Below are 12015 nucleotides of genomic sequence, written 5' to 3' on the forward strand. Positions count from 1 at the left end.
CCTATTTCTCTTACATGCAGCCTATCCACATCAACAATCAACATGCAACCATCCACCTTAGCTAATCTGCCACATCATCAAGTGTTTTTTTTCCTATTCTCTCAGCCATTCCACGTTTTTTTCTATAGACTATAGAGGATTCGACACCGGACGCAAACTATTAGCTTCCGCAACGCATCGCTTCGCTGGTGAATTTTTTGGCTGGTTCGTTTCTTTTGCATGTGGCTATGCCCTGGTCACCGAAGCGACGAGTCGTTTACTATTGAGCCTTCTATATAACAGACGAGCAGTCGAGAAGCACAGACGCTTCGTATCGATTCATATTACCATCACCTCTCCATCATATTTTTAACTAATCCTCCTATCTTAATCGACATCTAACATGGTTGTTTGTATATGGAGATCCCTTCGAGCTCCGGTGCGCACAACCTCATCCACCAAAGATAGAGTTTGATGTCGTCCACCACAATACGCATGGATGGCGCCGCTGCCCGCCTGCTACGCGTCGCTGACACCCACAACGCCTCCCAGGTCTCCGGCGTCGGCTTTGCCTGACCACGGAGAAGCGCCTGGACAGCGCCAGCGCTCCTCGGTGCCACGCATCGGTTTCTTCCGGACATCCACTTCCAACGGCCAGCATCGGCTTCGGCCGGCAACGGATGCCCTCCACACCCACCCCGCGCCCGTCACATCTCCTCCTAGGATCTTGCTGCTAATCCTCGTCTAGCCCCTCCTTCCTTTGCTTCGGCATGGAGCCCGACGAGCCGTTCAGCGTGTCTTGCAGTGGTAGAGTAAGAATAGGTGTTCTTTATTCTCGGGTTGTGCTTGACTCACAAAGTACTTGAATTAGTTTCACCCACATAGATAACTTGACCTTGCATTATACTATAGGTACAAAATCCGCCAGAGTGATTCACGACTGGTCTAACTGCTCCCCACGGCAAGAGATTAAGTCCCAGAACTAAGGTGAGGTTATTCTGTTAAAAGTAAATAAAATTGTATACCTGATTTCCTGCCCACATTTTACAAGTAAGGAACCGTTGATTTGGGATCCATCTCGATGGCCCGTAAGATAAATCATCTCACCCTACCATGATTAAGTACCGCGTGCTTTTGTAGTTTTATCTGTTCCACGCTTAACATGGCCATTATTAGCCTCTATTCCCAGAACGTTTGTAGTTTCTAGACCTATTTTTTATTCTGCAAATCATTTTTTATCAATGTTTCTAGAGCAGGAACATGCATTTTCAACTGATTAATTTGGTATCTCTAAACCTTTAGTACCAATCATGCTTACTGAATGACTTCAAATCCAGACAAGCTTTTAAGCCCTGGATCCAAACCAGCCACACAATTTGTCGTTTTTGTATTAAGCATTTGAAAGTTCGGGTGGTGCTATCTTCTATTTTTAATTACTGATGTGTTCTGAACATATTTTGGAATAATCGAAATATATTGATGTTGCAGGTTACTTTTGTCTAGATTATGGGGTAAAAAAAACTTTTGTATGGATTAGTTCTCTTCCAATGATTCTCATGTTTAATGTTGTGAGTTACTTCCACATATGTGCACACCCGAGAGTGTTGACAAGTATAGGTCTGAACAGTTGAAGGAAGATGATATAAAAATAGTTGAAGGAAGGTCAACATATTTTTCCATCCAATTCTCATTAGCCTTCCATGGACCTAAAAATATTACTATGAAACAAGATACATATTGTTTAAAAGTTGCCAAAATTCCAGTGGATAAACAGTAGGGCTCATCACTCCTTATGTTTGCTAACCTCTATCTTAAATCTTTTTACTTATGAGTTTTATTTTTTATCTACGATGTGAAGGAAATATGCCCTAGAGGCAATAATATAGTTATTACTTATTTCCTTATATCATGATAAATGTTTATTATTCATGCTAGAATTGTATTAACCGGAAACATAATACATGTGTGAATACATAGACAAACATAGTGTCACTAGTATGCCTCTACTTGACTAGCTCGTTGATCGAAGATGGTTAAGTTTCCTAACCATAGACATGAGTTGTCATTTGATTAACGGGATCACATCATTAGGAGAATGATGTGATTGACTTGACCCATTTCGTTAGCTTAGCACTTGATCGTTTAGTTTGTTGCTATTGCTTTCTTCATGACTTATACATGTTCCTATGACTATGAGATTATGCAACTCCCGTTTACCGGAGGAACACTTTGTGTGCTACCAAACGTCACAATGTAACTGGGTGATTATAAAGGTGCTCTACAGGTGTCTCCGAAGGTACTTGTTGGGTTGGCGTATTTCGAGATTAGGATTTGTCACTCCGATTGTCGGAGAGGTATCTCTGGGCCCTCTCGGTAATGCACATCACATAAGCCTTGCAAGCATTGCAACTAATAAGTTAGCTGCGGGATGATGTATTACGGAACGAGTAAAGAGACTTGCCGGTGACGAGATTGAACTAGGTATTGAGATACCGACGATCAAATCTCGGGCAAGTAACATACCGATGAAAAAGGGAACAACGTATGTTGTTATGCGGTCTGGCCGATAAAAGATCTTCGTAGAATATGTAGGAGCCAATATGAGCATCCAGGTTCCGCTATTGGTTATTGACCGGAGACGTGTCTCGCTCATGTCTACATTGTTCTCGAACCCGTAGGGTCCGCACGCTTAACGTTACGATGACAGTTTCATTATGAGTTTATATATTTTGATGTACCGAAGGATGTTCGGAGTCCCGGATATGATCACGGACATGACGAGGAGTCTTGAAATGGTCGAGACATAAAGATCGATATATTGGACGGCTATATTCGGACACCGGAAGTGTTTCGGGTGATTTCGGAGAAAACCGGAGTGCCGGAAGGGTTACCGAAACCCCCCGGGGAAGTATTGGGCCTTAGTGGGCCTGAGGGGAGAGAGAGGGCAGCAGCCCAGGAGGTAGCGCGCCCCCTCCCATGGGGAGTCCGAATTGGACTAGGGGAGGGGGCTCGGCCCCTCTTTCCCTCTCCCTCTCCCTCTCTTCCCTTACCCCTTCTCTCTTCCTAGTTGGACTAGGAAAGGGGAGTCCTACTCCTACTAGGAGGGGGACTCCCCCCCTCCTTGGCGCGCCCCAAGGGCCGGCCTCCTTCTCCCCCTTGCTCCTTCATATACAGGGGCAGGGGGGCACCTCTAGACACACAAGTTGATCTTCGTGATTGTTCTCTTTGCCGTGTGCGGTGCCCCCCTCCACCATAATCCTCGATAATATTGTAGCGGTGCTTAGGCAAAGCCCTGCGAGGGTAGAACATCAAGATCGTCACCACGCCGTCGTGCTGACGGAACTCTTCCCCGACACTTTGCTGGATCGGAGTCCGGGGATCGTCATCGAGCTGAATGTGTGCTAGAACTCAGAGGTGCCGTAGTTTCGGTGCTTGATCGGTCGGGCCGTGAAGACGTACGACTACATCAACCGCGTTGTGCTAACGCTTGCGCTTCCGGTCTACGAGGGTACGTAGACAACACTCTCCCCTCTCGTTGCTATGCATCACCATGATCTTGCGTGTGCGTAGGAATTTTTTTGAAATTACTGTGTTTCCCAACAGTGGCATCCGAGCCTAGGTTTTATGCGTTGATGTTATGCACGAATAGAACACAAGTGAGTTGTGGGCGATATAAGTCATACTGCTTACCAGCATGTCATACTTTGGTTCGGCGTATTGTTGGATGAAGCGGCCCGGACCGACATTACGCGTACGCTTACGCGAGACTGGTTCTACCGACGTGCTTTGCACACAGGTGGCTGGCGGGTGTCAGTTTCTCCAACTTTAGTTGAACCGAGTGTGGCTACGCCCGGTCCTTGCGAAGGTTAAAACAGCACCAACTTGACAAACTATCGTTGTGGTTTTGATGCGTAGGTGAGAACGGTTCTTGCTAAGCCCGTAGCAGCCACGTAAAACTTGCAACAACAAAGTAGAGGACGTCTAACTTGTTTTTGCAGGGCATGTTGTGATGTGATATGGTCAAGACATGATGCTAAATTTTATTGTATGAGATGATCATGTTTTGTAACCGAGTTATCGGCAACTGGCAGGAGCCATATGGTTGTCGCTTTATTGTATGCAATGCAATTGCACTGTAATGCTTTACTTTATCACTAAGCGGTAGCGATAGTCGTGGAAGCATAAGATTGGCGAGACGACAATGATGCTACGATGGTGATCAAGGTGTTGCGCCGGTGACGATGGTGATCATGACGGTGCTTCGAAGATGGAGATCATAAGCACAAGATGATGATGGCCATATCATATCACTTATATTGATTGCATATGATGTTTATCTTTTATGCATCTTATCTTGCTTTGATTGACGGTAGCATTATAAGATGATCCCTCACTAAATTATCAAAGTATAAGTGTTCTCCCTAAGTATGCACCATTGCGAAAGTTCTTCATGCTGAGACACCACGTGATGATCGGGTGTGATAGGCTCTACGTTCAAATACAACGGGTGCAAAACAGTTGCACACGCGGAATACTCAGGTTTAACTTGACGAGCCTAGCATATAACAGATATGGCCTCGGAACACGGAGACCGAAAGGTCGAGCGTGAATCATATAGTAGATATGATCAACATATTGATATTCACCATTGATACTACTCCATCTCACGTGATGATCGGACATGGTTTAGTTGATTTGGATCACGTGATCACTTAGAGGATTAGAGGGATATCTTTCTAAGTGGGAGTTCTTAAGTAATATGATTAATTGAACTTAAATTTATCATGAACTTAGTACCTGATAGTATCTTGCTTGTCTATGTTTGATTGTAGATAGATGGCTCGTGCTGTTGTTCCGTTGAATTTTAATGTGTTCCTTGAGAAAGCAAAGTTGAAAGATGATGGTAGCAATTACATGGACTGGGTCCGTAACTTGAGGATTATCCTCATTGCTGCACAGAAGAATTACGTCCTGGAAGCACCGCTAAGTGCCAAGCCTGTTGCAGGAGCAACACCAGATGTTATGAACGTCTGGCAGAGCAAAGCTGATGACTACTCGATAGTTCAGTGTGCCATGCTTTACGGCTTAGAACCGGGTCTTCAACGACGTTTTGAACGTCATGGAGCATATGAGATGTTCCAGGAGTTGAAGTTAATATTTCAAGCAAATGCCCGGATTGAGAGATATGAAGTCTCCAATAATTCTATAACTGCAAGATGGAGGAGAATAGTTCTCTCAGTGAACATATACTCAAAATGTCCGGGTATCATAATCACTTGACTCAACTGGGGGTTAATCTTCCCGTTGATAGTGTCATTGACAGAGTTCTTCAATCACTGCCACCAAGCTACAAAAGCTTCGTGATGAACTATAATATGCAAGGGATGAATAAGACTATTCATGAGCTCTTCGCAATGCTAAAAGCCGCGGAGGTAGAAATTGTGACACCCCAAAATTTTAACCTTGTTTTACTAATTAAAATTTTGCTAGGGAATTTAAAAATTTTATTTTCTGGTTTTTCCCTTGATTTCAGAGCCATTCTTTCCTTTGTTATCATGGAGTTTTTACCCCAAGTGAAATCTTTCCAGTTATATTGTTGGACTTGTCTTTCCCCTCAAGAAGAACATTTCTATTAAAAGTGGATTTAATTGCATAATTATTTCTTTCTGAGTTTTATTCCTTAAAGTGAGTTTTCTTTGGTTTTAGGGCCCCATTTGCACTGCAACCCTTTTATAAATTCATCTAAAATTCCAACCAAAATTTGGAGGTGTCATGTGATGTTTTTAAATCACTTTTATGCAAAAACATATTTCATTCATTGGATATTTAGAGCTCTACACCAGGTTTTCAAATCTGGTCCAGTGGGCAATTTTGAACTGCAGCCTATTTAAATATTTCTTTAAAGCTTCCACCAAAATTATGGGATGTTAATAGAAGTATATTATTCAACTTTATGCAAAAACCCAGTAATGTTCCTTGAAAAATTTGAGTGAAACAACCTCTTTTTCATTCTGGTCCAACCTGGTGATTTCTACAGCAACCCTAATTATTTTTGCTCTAGTGACCATGTGCTTTCTCCTGCTTATAGCCCATCTTACAAAACCCTTAAGTCCAGAAGAGTGGACCCATTGGAGGATTTTTAGTGCATGCAACCATGCCTTTTCCTTTTTGTCCCAAACTGAAGTTTGGCAAAACTTACTCTAACAAGTTGGAGCTTTTGGCAAACTAACCTCACCACTCTCTTATTCATCCAAAGAGACTCTGATCTGGAGATTTGGGCCACCCCAAGAATTGCCTAGGTGCCATAGGCATTCTGTCAAACACCTGGTGTGCATGTCCAGTTTTGGCATGATTTTTGTTTTGCACTGTGATCTTGCCCCTCTGTACATACTGGCATGTCCGCTAATCTCCTAAGGGACCCTAGTTTAGACCTGCTAACCCCCAGCTTCACCCTCGCCGCCTAGCATGCTCTGACATTTCGCCGAACGCTTGGCGTGCACGCTCTGGGCGCGCCCAGAGCGCGCATTTTGCACGTGCGTGCACCGAGCCGCCGCGTCCCGCTGCCGACGCCCCACGCTCGCTCTGGCCCTTCCCCTCTCCCAGTCGACGCCCCGACCCCTCCCCTCGCCGCAGAGCCGCCCCTGGAGCTCCACAGCGCCGCCGTCAGGTCGGCAGCGGCGGCTAGCGGGCGGCCACAGTGTGCCCTGCCATGGACGGCGCCGCCCAAGCCACCCCCGCATGCCAGCTGCCCTCTAGAGCAGCCCGAGCTCATCCACAAGCTTGTCCGCAAGCGCTCGTCGCCGCCACATCCCCCTACTGCAATAGAATGGCGGTCGCCGGCGTTCTTATCCACGGCCATCATCGGAACCGACCCCAACCGCCTATTTAAGGAGCCCCGAGCCTCTCCGAAACCTCAGGTGACCTCAAGCCACCCCACCTAGCACCCCCGTAGCAGTCAATCGACCAGGGAAGGTCTTCTTCCCCATCTCCGGCCAGTACAGCCGCCGCCGCCCTCCGACCCATTCAGTAGCAACCCGAGCCCCTCCCGTCCAACCAGTGCCACCATGCGATTCCCCTCGATCGTGCGGAGCTGCCCAACCTCTCAAACGCAACCCAGAGCCACCGTAGCCCAAACCCCCATTGCCCCCGAAGCTTCCTCTGCCGCGGAGCTCGTCGCCGGCGATTCCCTCCACCCCCGCCGACCCAACGACCACCGGGAGGACTGCCCCGGTCTTGCGGATCCATCCCAACCCTCTGGAGCCCGCGGGAAGCCACCGTTCGCCGGCGTTAATCGCCGGAGCCCTCACCTCTGTTCGGCCAGAGGAGGACGAAGGCGGGGCGACCGGTCAAACCTGACCAGTGGGCCCCTTGGACCCACTGTCAGTGACCCCGATCGAGTCCACGCTGGCGTAAGTGGAAGCGCAAACCCCCGAGCACGTCTCCTCTGCTTCGAAGACGTATTCTGCCCGAAACGTTTTCCCTTTTTTTGTTTTATTTTAAAAAACAGAATTGGCTGAAACTTTGACTCGCTATAACTTTTTAAATATAAATCCAAATGACTTATTCTTTTTCTGTTGTTTCTCAAATATTGTCTAGTTTATTTTCATATTTATTTCAAAATTTTCCAAACAACTTTTTGTACTGTTTTTGGACTATGTGTTAATCTGAATATTTTCAAATATAGGATTTGTTGGAGAGAGAAGAAAACTTTCAAAGTTTTGGAATGCACCCTGCCTCACCACAACTTGAAGGCAAGCAATTCTGAACTCAGGCATAATATTACCGTGTGATGTTTGATACAGTTACAACACCACCGTGACACGGCGTATCCGTTATGTGTTTGTGACGATATGATCATACACTTTGAGTGAAAAGATGGAAATTTTTGCTGTTGGAAATGGACATACTTGTGATAGCAATCACCCTCATATGCCTCTCATGCCTACCGGGAAGGATTCGGGAAAGTCTCTATCTTGGGTAGACATGACCTTGTCCCTCGTCGAGGCGGTTATGACTGGCGGGGCAGGGGGAGGTATGATGAGTGGTGGTTGTGTCTGATGGGTGTGAAATATTATCCTTGAGCTAATCATGCAGGAAATACTTAAGCCTCTTGAGTCGGCCGTAGATCGAGTCTTGTTCCAGTAACCCCCATACTTGTTTCGTGCTGCCACTTGTCCCTGCCGCAGGTAGGGTACGGTTCAGTAAGTTGTCAACCCTTGTCTAGCACACACCGTACAGAGAGATCGCGATGAGGGTTCCATGGCCCTGGATTAAATCCAGTCATCTGGTTGGGGGGCATGGGTGTTTTCGGTTGTAGCCGAAGGGGGTATCTCCCCCAGTTTGCGCGCGGTATAAATTTTGTGATCCCATGCTAGTCGAGGTTGTAGCCTCCCCACTTAGAGTTTTGCTTAACAGGTGTCAAGGGTGATTCCAGACACTGGTGAGTTAGGCTGGTGTGTGCGGTCAGGTGTGTTTTCAATCAAAAGACCGTGGACGGAATTAGTCCCGATGGACTAAAGGAATCCGTTGCTAGTGGGTAAAGAGTACACCCTCTGCAGAGATAATACCTATTCGAATAGCCGTGTCCATGGTTAAGGACTATAGTCTGGGATGGGTCAAGTGTCGGTCTTAGTGTCGGTCTTCGGAGGAGAAACTACTAAACCAGAACATGGATCATAACTTGTGACGTATGATGATTATGATTATTATTATTATGGAGTAATCATTTATGTTATTTGAATTAATGAGTATCCCTGGGACGGTTCTACCTCCTGGATATTCACCGTGATTATTCTTATATAAGCCCTTTATGTGGTGTCGCCCAGACGCCCGAATGTGGCATGCGTGTTATTTCATTTACTTATAAGCCCTTTATGTGGTGTCGCACAGACGCCCGACAGAGGCACGCTTCATATTATTATCCTTTCGAGGCGTCGCTTCAGACACCCAATCGGTGCTTTTCATTTCTACTCCCTGATTGTTTACTCATGTTTTATTTGAATGATCTGCTTGCGTGCATCATGAACCTTATTTCATAACTGACGGAGTGATCATGGAATATTTCAAAACATGATTATCAATGGCTATATTATACCTGTGTTCTTAATGTTTGCGAGTACATTCAAAGTACTCACTGGCTTGTCCCTGGCTATTGTCTTGGCCAGATTTCTTGCGTGGAAAGGAGCGTTGCGATGAAAGCCCCGGAACCTACGTAATGGTGATAGCAGCATCGCGAAGATAGGAGTTATCCTGGTCAGCTGTTCCTGTGGGAAATGGAGTCCCATAGACGCTGATGATCCGCAAACCGCTTCCGCCATCAACCACTAGAAACCAATTGTTGTACCCATAGGCCAGAATGGTCTTGTACTACATATTTTGTAGTTTGCTTGGAGTTTCTGTAACAAGTTGGTGTCTCATCAGCTAACAGTAATCATGGGGCTGGTGAGCACAAGGGCCGCTTTTGGGAAATTAATATCCCAAAAAACCGGTCCTGACAAACTTGGTATCAGAGCCAGGCTGACCATTGGCTAATCCTATCTTAGCCAGGTTGAAAAACCTAGGTAAACCAACCCACCAGATCTTAACCAAGCCCCGGCCAAGCTTCTCGTGTAAGATAGCCTCACAGCGACCCGACACCTTTTGGCAGTCGGTGCCCAACCTAGCAGCCTAGCCTGTCAATCATGCGCCAGTGACCGGCCCCTAAATAGTCCTTTTCGCAAGCGTGCGAAGGAAGACTCCGCCCCTTTTTCTATAAAAGGGCACGCTAGCCTCAACCCAGCACAACACAGCCTCTACCCCAAACCGAGTTATAATGCCTGGCCCCATTGTTCACAATGAGACCACAGCAACCAACCTTGGAGGTTTCGTGACCGTGCTAGCAAACCTCACCCGCCGTGCCTTCGCGTTAGAAGAGCCCCCGGAGTATGTTGTGTACCAAGGGTCCATGAGCGGTGAGAGCCGTCAATTTTGGGCCACTGTGCACGTCTATGGTAGGGGTCTATCACCAGAACGCCCCTACAGGTTCACCGGAAGGACAACCTCCTTTGAGCCACAAGCCATCCAACTAGCTGCCCGAGAAGCTATAGTTCAACTCCGGCACTTGTCGCCCAGAGTTAACTGTCGCTCCTTCTACTACTACCCCATCCGTGACGGGTATGGTAGACCACCACAAGTTGCCAACGGAGATCACGATACGGATCCTGCATTATTGCATCTGGTGCGCTATGTAAGTGCACTAGAGGGACTGTTCGATCAAATCACCCTAGATCTGATCGCAACTCATGGAGAACTGATCCGCCGACCCCCAGCAAGAAGAGAGGCTGAGCCCGACGCCGACAACCCAGTCGTGCTGTTCGGACAACCGATCGAGACCTTGAGGTCAGCCCCAGCCATCAACCAAGGTGCTTTGATGACCCCAGAAGTGCTTCGTCGCCTTTTGGGAACACACTCCAACGGGATTGTGGCCAACAATCCCCGCGATGGTCATCATCACTACCCCGACCCTGCAGTTCCGCAACCCCCTACAGCTAACTCCGACGGTGAAGCCCGTGGAGAAAACTCGACAGCCACAAGGCACGCCCGCTTAGATATAAACGAGGTAGACTAAGTCACTCGAGTAGTACCGAGTCTCAGTATGTCCACAACCTGTAGTTGTGTGATCTTGTATTACCGCAGTGTTGTCTGCATGTGCGCCCCTATTTTAAAAAGTAGCTGTGGATAAGTGTATTGATGTACGGTTGCATTTTTAATTCTGGGCGTAGCTACCAAAACCAACCCTGACGGCACCCACAGTAATGCGTCGCTTTGGCGAGATGTGTGTATCTGTGGCTTTGACCCCGACCCCATAGGGCAGAACCGACAAACTAGTTTCCCTTCACCGCGGTAAATAACCTAGCCCAGTTGCTTTATAAAAGGCCACCTCGTGACCTTGCTGAGTACCCATCATCTTGTGCGCAACTCTCACAACCATTTCTTGCCATGCCGAGCCCTAGCATTTATCTAAGAACCCCGGATGCAACCCCGGATAGTTTTGTTAAAATATTGTGGGACTTTACCTGCAGTACCATGGGTTCTACCCAGCCACCCCAGTACGAGCTGCTCAAATCGAGGATCACCTCTTCCACCTCGAAATATTGGGCAGTAGTGCACATCCCTCCCGTAAACTCAAATCAGGACCCAACGGAAGTCTCCTTCCTAGGGAAATCTATGCCGACTCCGCAGATGGCCATAGAAGCGGCTGCACATGAAGCGATTGTTTGCCTTCGATTCGCGGTACCCTATGCCAGCGAACGAGGGTATTATTACTTTCCGAGCCGTGCAGCACCCGGGGAAGTGACATCTTTTCCCGGTGGACGAATTGAGAGAGACCCAGTACTGGCCAACCTTGTCCAGTATGTCATCGCTCAAGAGCGTTTGACCCAGCGAGGGATGGGTTATCTCCAGAGCCTCGCTGATTTAAATCCTTAGATCGCCATCGGCAGACCACTGAGGCCCGACCAGGAGAGAGGCGTTCATCGACTGATCAATCCGCTTCCCCCGATAGAAGAAGAGTGCGCCCCGGTACCAGAGACGTTTTCTCGGGTCCCCGTCCAGTTGCCATTTTCATTCTAGACGTCACTGTTATGTTCTTTTATTCTCGCATTTAGTTGAGTGTTGTAACTCATGCATGTTATTCTAAATCTTGTGCGATGAGATGAACATTTGGTTTCAATTGTAGTGAGTAATTTTTGCTGCTGTAAATTTTGATTAACTAAAAAAAATTTCCTCGCGAGAAATCCTGGAGTGAGATTTCTTTTCCCTGAGTTGCTACAGCATATGTCTCCTCACGACATGGAATTTTATTCACACAGCACCATGGCAGCAGACTCACAACCGCAACCACTCGAACACATACACTACTTGCAACACCACGTAACCGTGTTGCATCTGGCTAATCATCTCCCTAACACACCCCAGTCTTTGAAGGAGAGATTAGTGGGTAATCATCTGGGTACAAGTTACCCAGCATACCGACAACAGTCAACACCCGACACCATA

At 47.0% G+C, this 12015-nt stretch overlaps 1 long non-coding RNA gene across 1 annotated transcript; it reads left to right on the plus strand.

Moving 5' to 3' along the window:
* Nucleotides 1–186: 186 nt before the first annotated feature.
* On the plus strand, nt 187–4331 carry LOC125527095 (uncharacterized). Its single transcript, XR_007291967.2, has 2 exons — nt 187–966; nt 1468–4331. It is a non-coding gene; the product is annotated as an uncharacterized LOC125527095 (long non-coding RNA).
* The last annotated feature ends 7684 nt before the right edge of the window (nt 4332–12015 follow it).

Source organism: Triticum urartu, chromosome 4A, assembly GCF_056163025.1.
Source record: "Triticum urartu cultivar PI428250 chromosome 4A, HENAU_Tu73, whole genome shotgun sequence".
In the NCBI taxonomy this organism is placed as follows: Eukaryota; Viridiplantae; Streptophyta; class Magnoliopsida; order Poales; family Poaceae; genus Triticum; species Triticum urartu.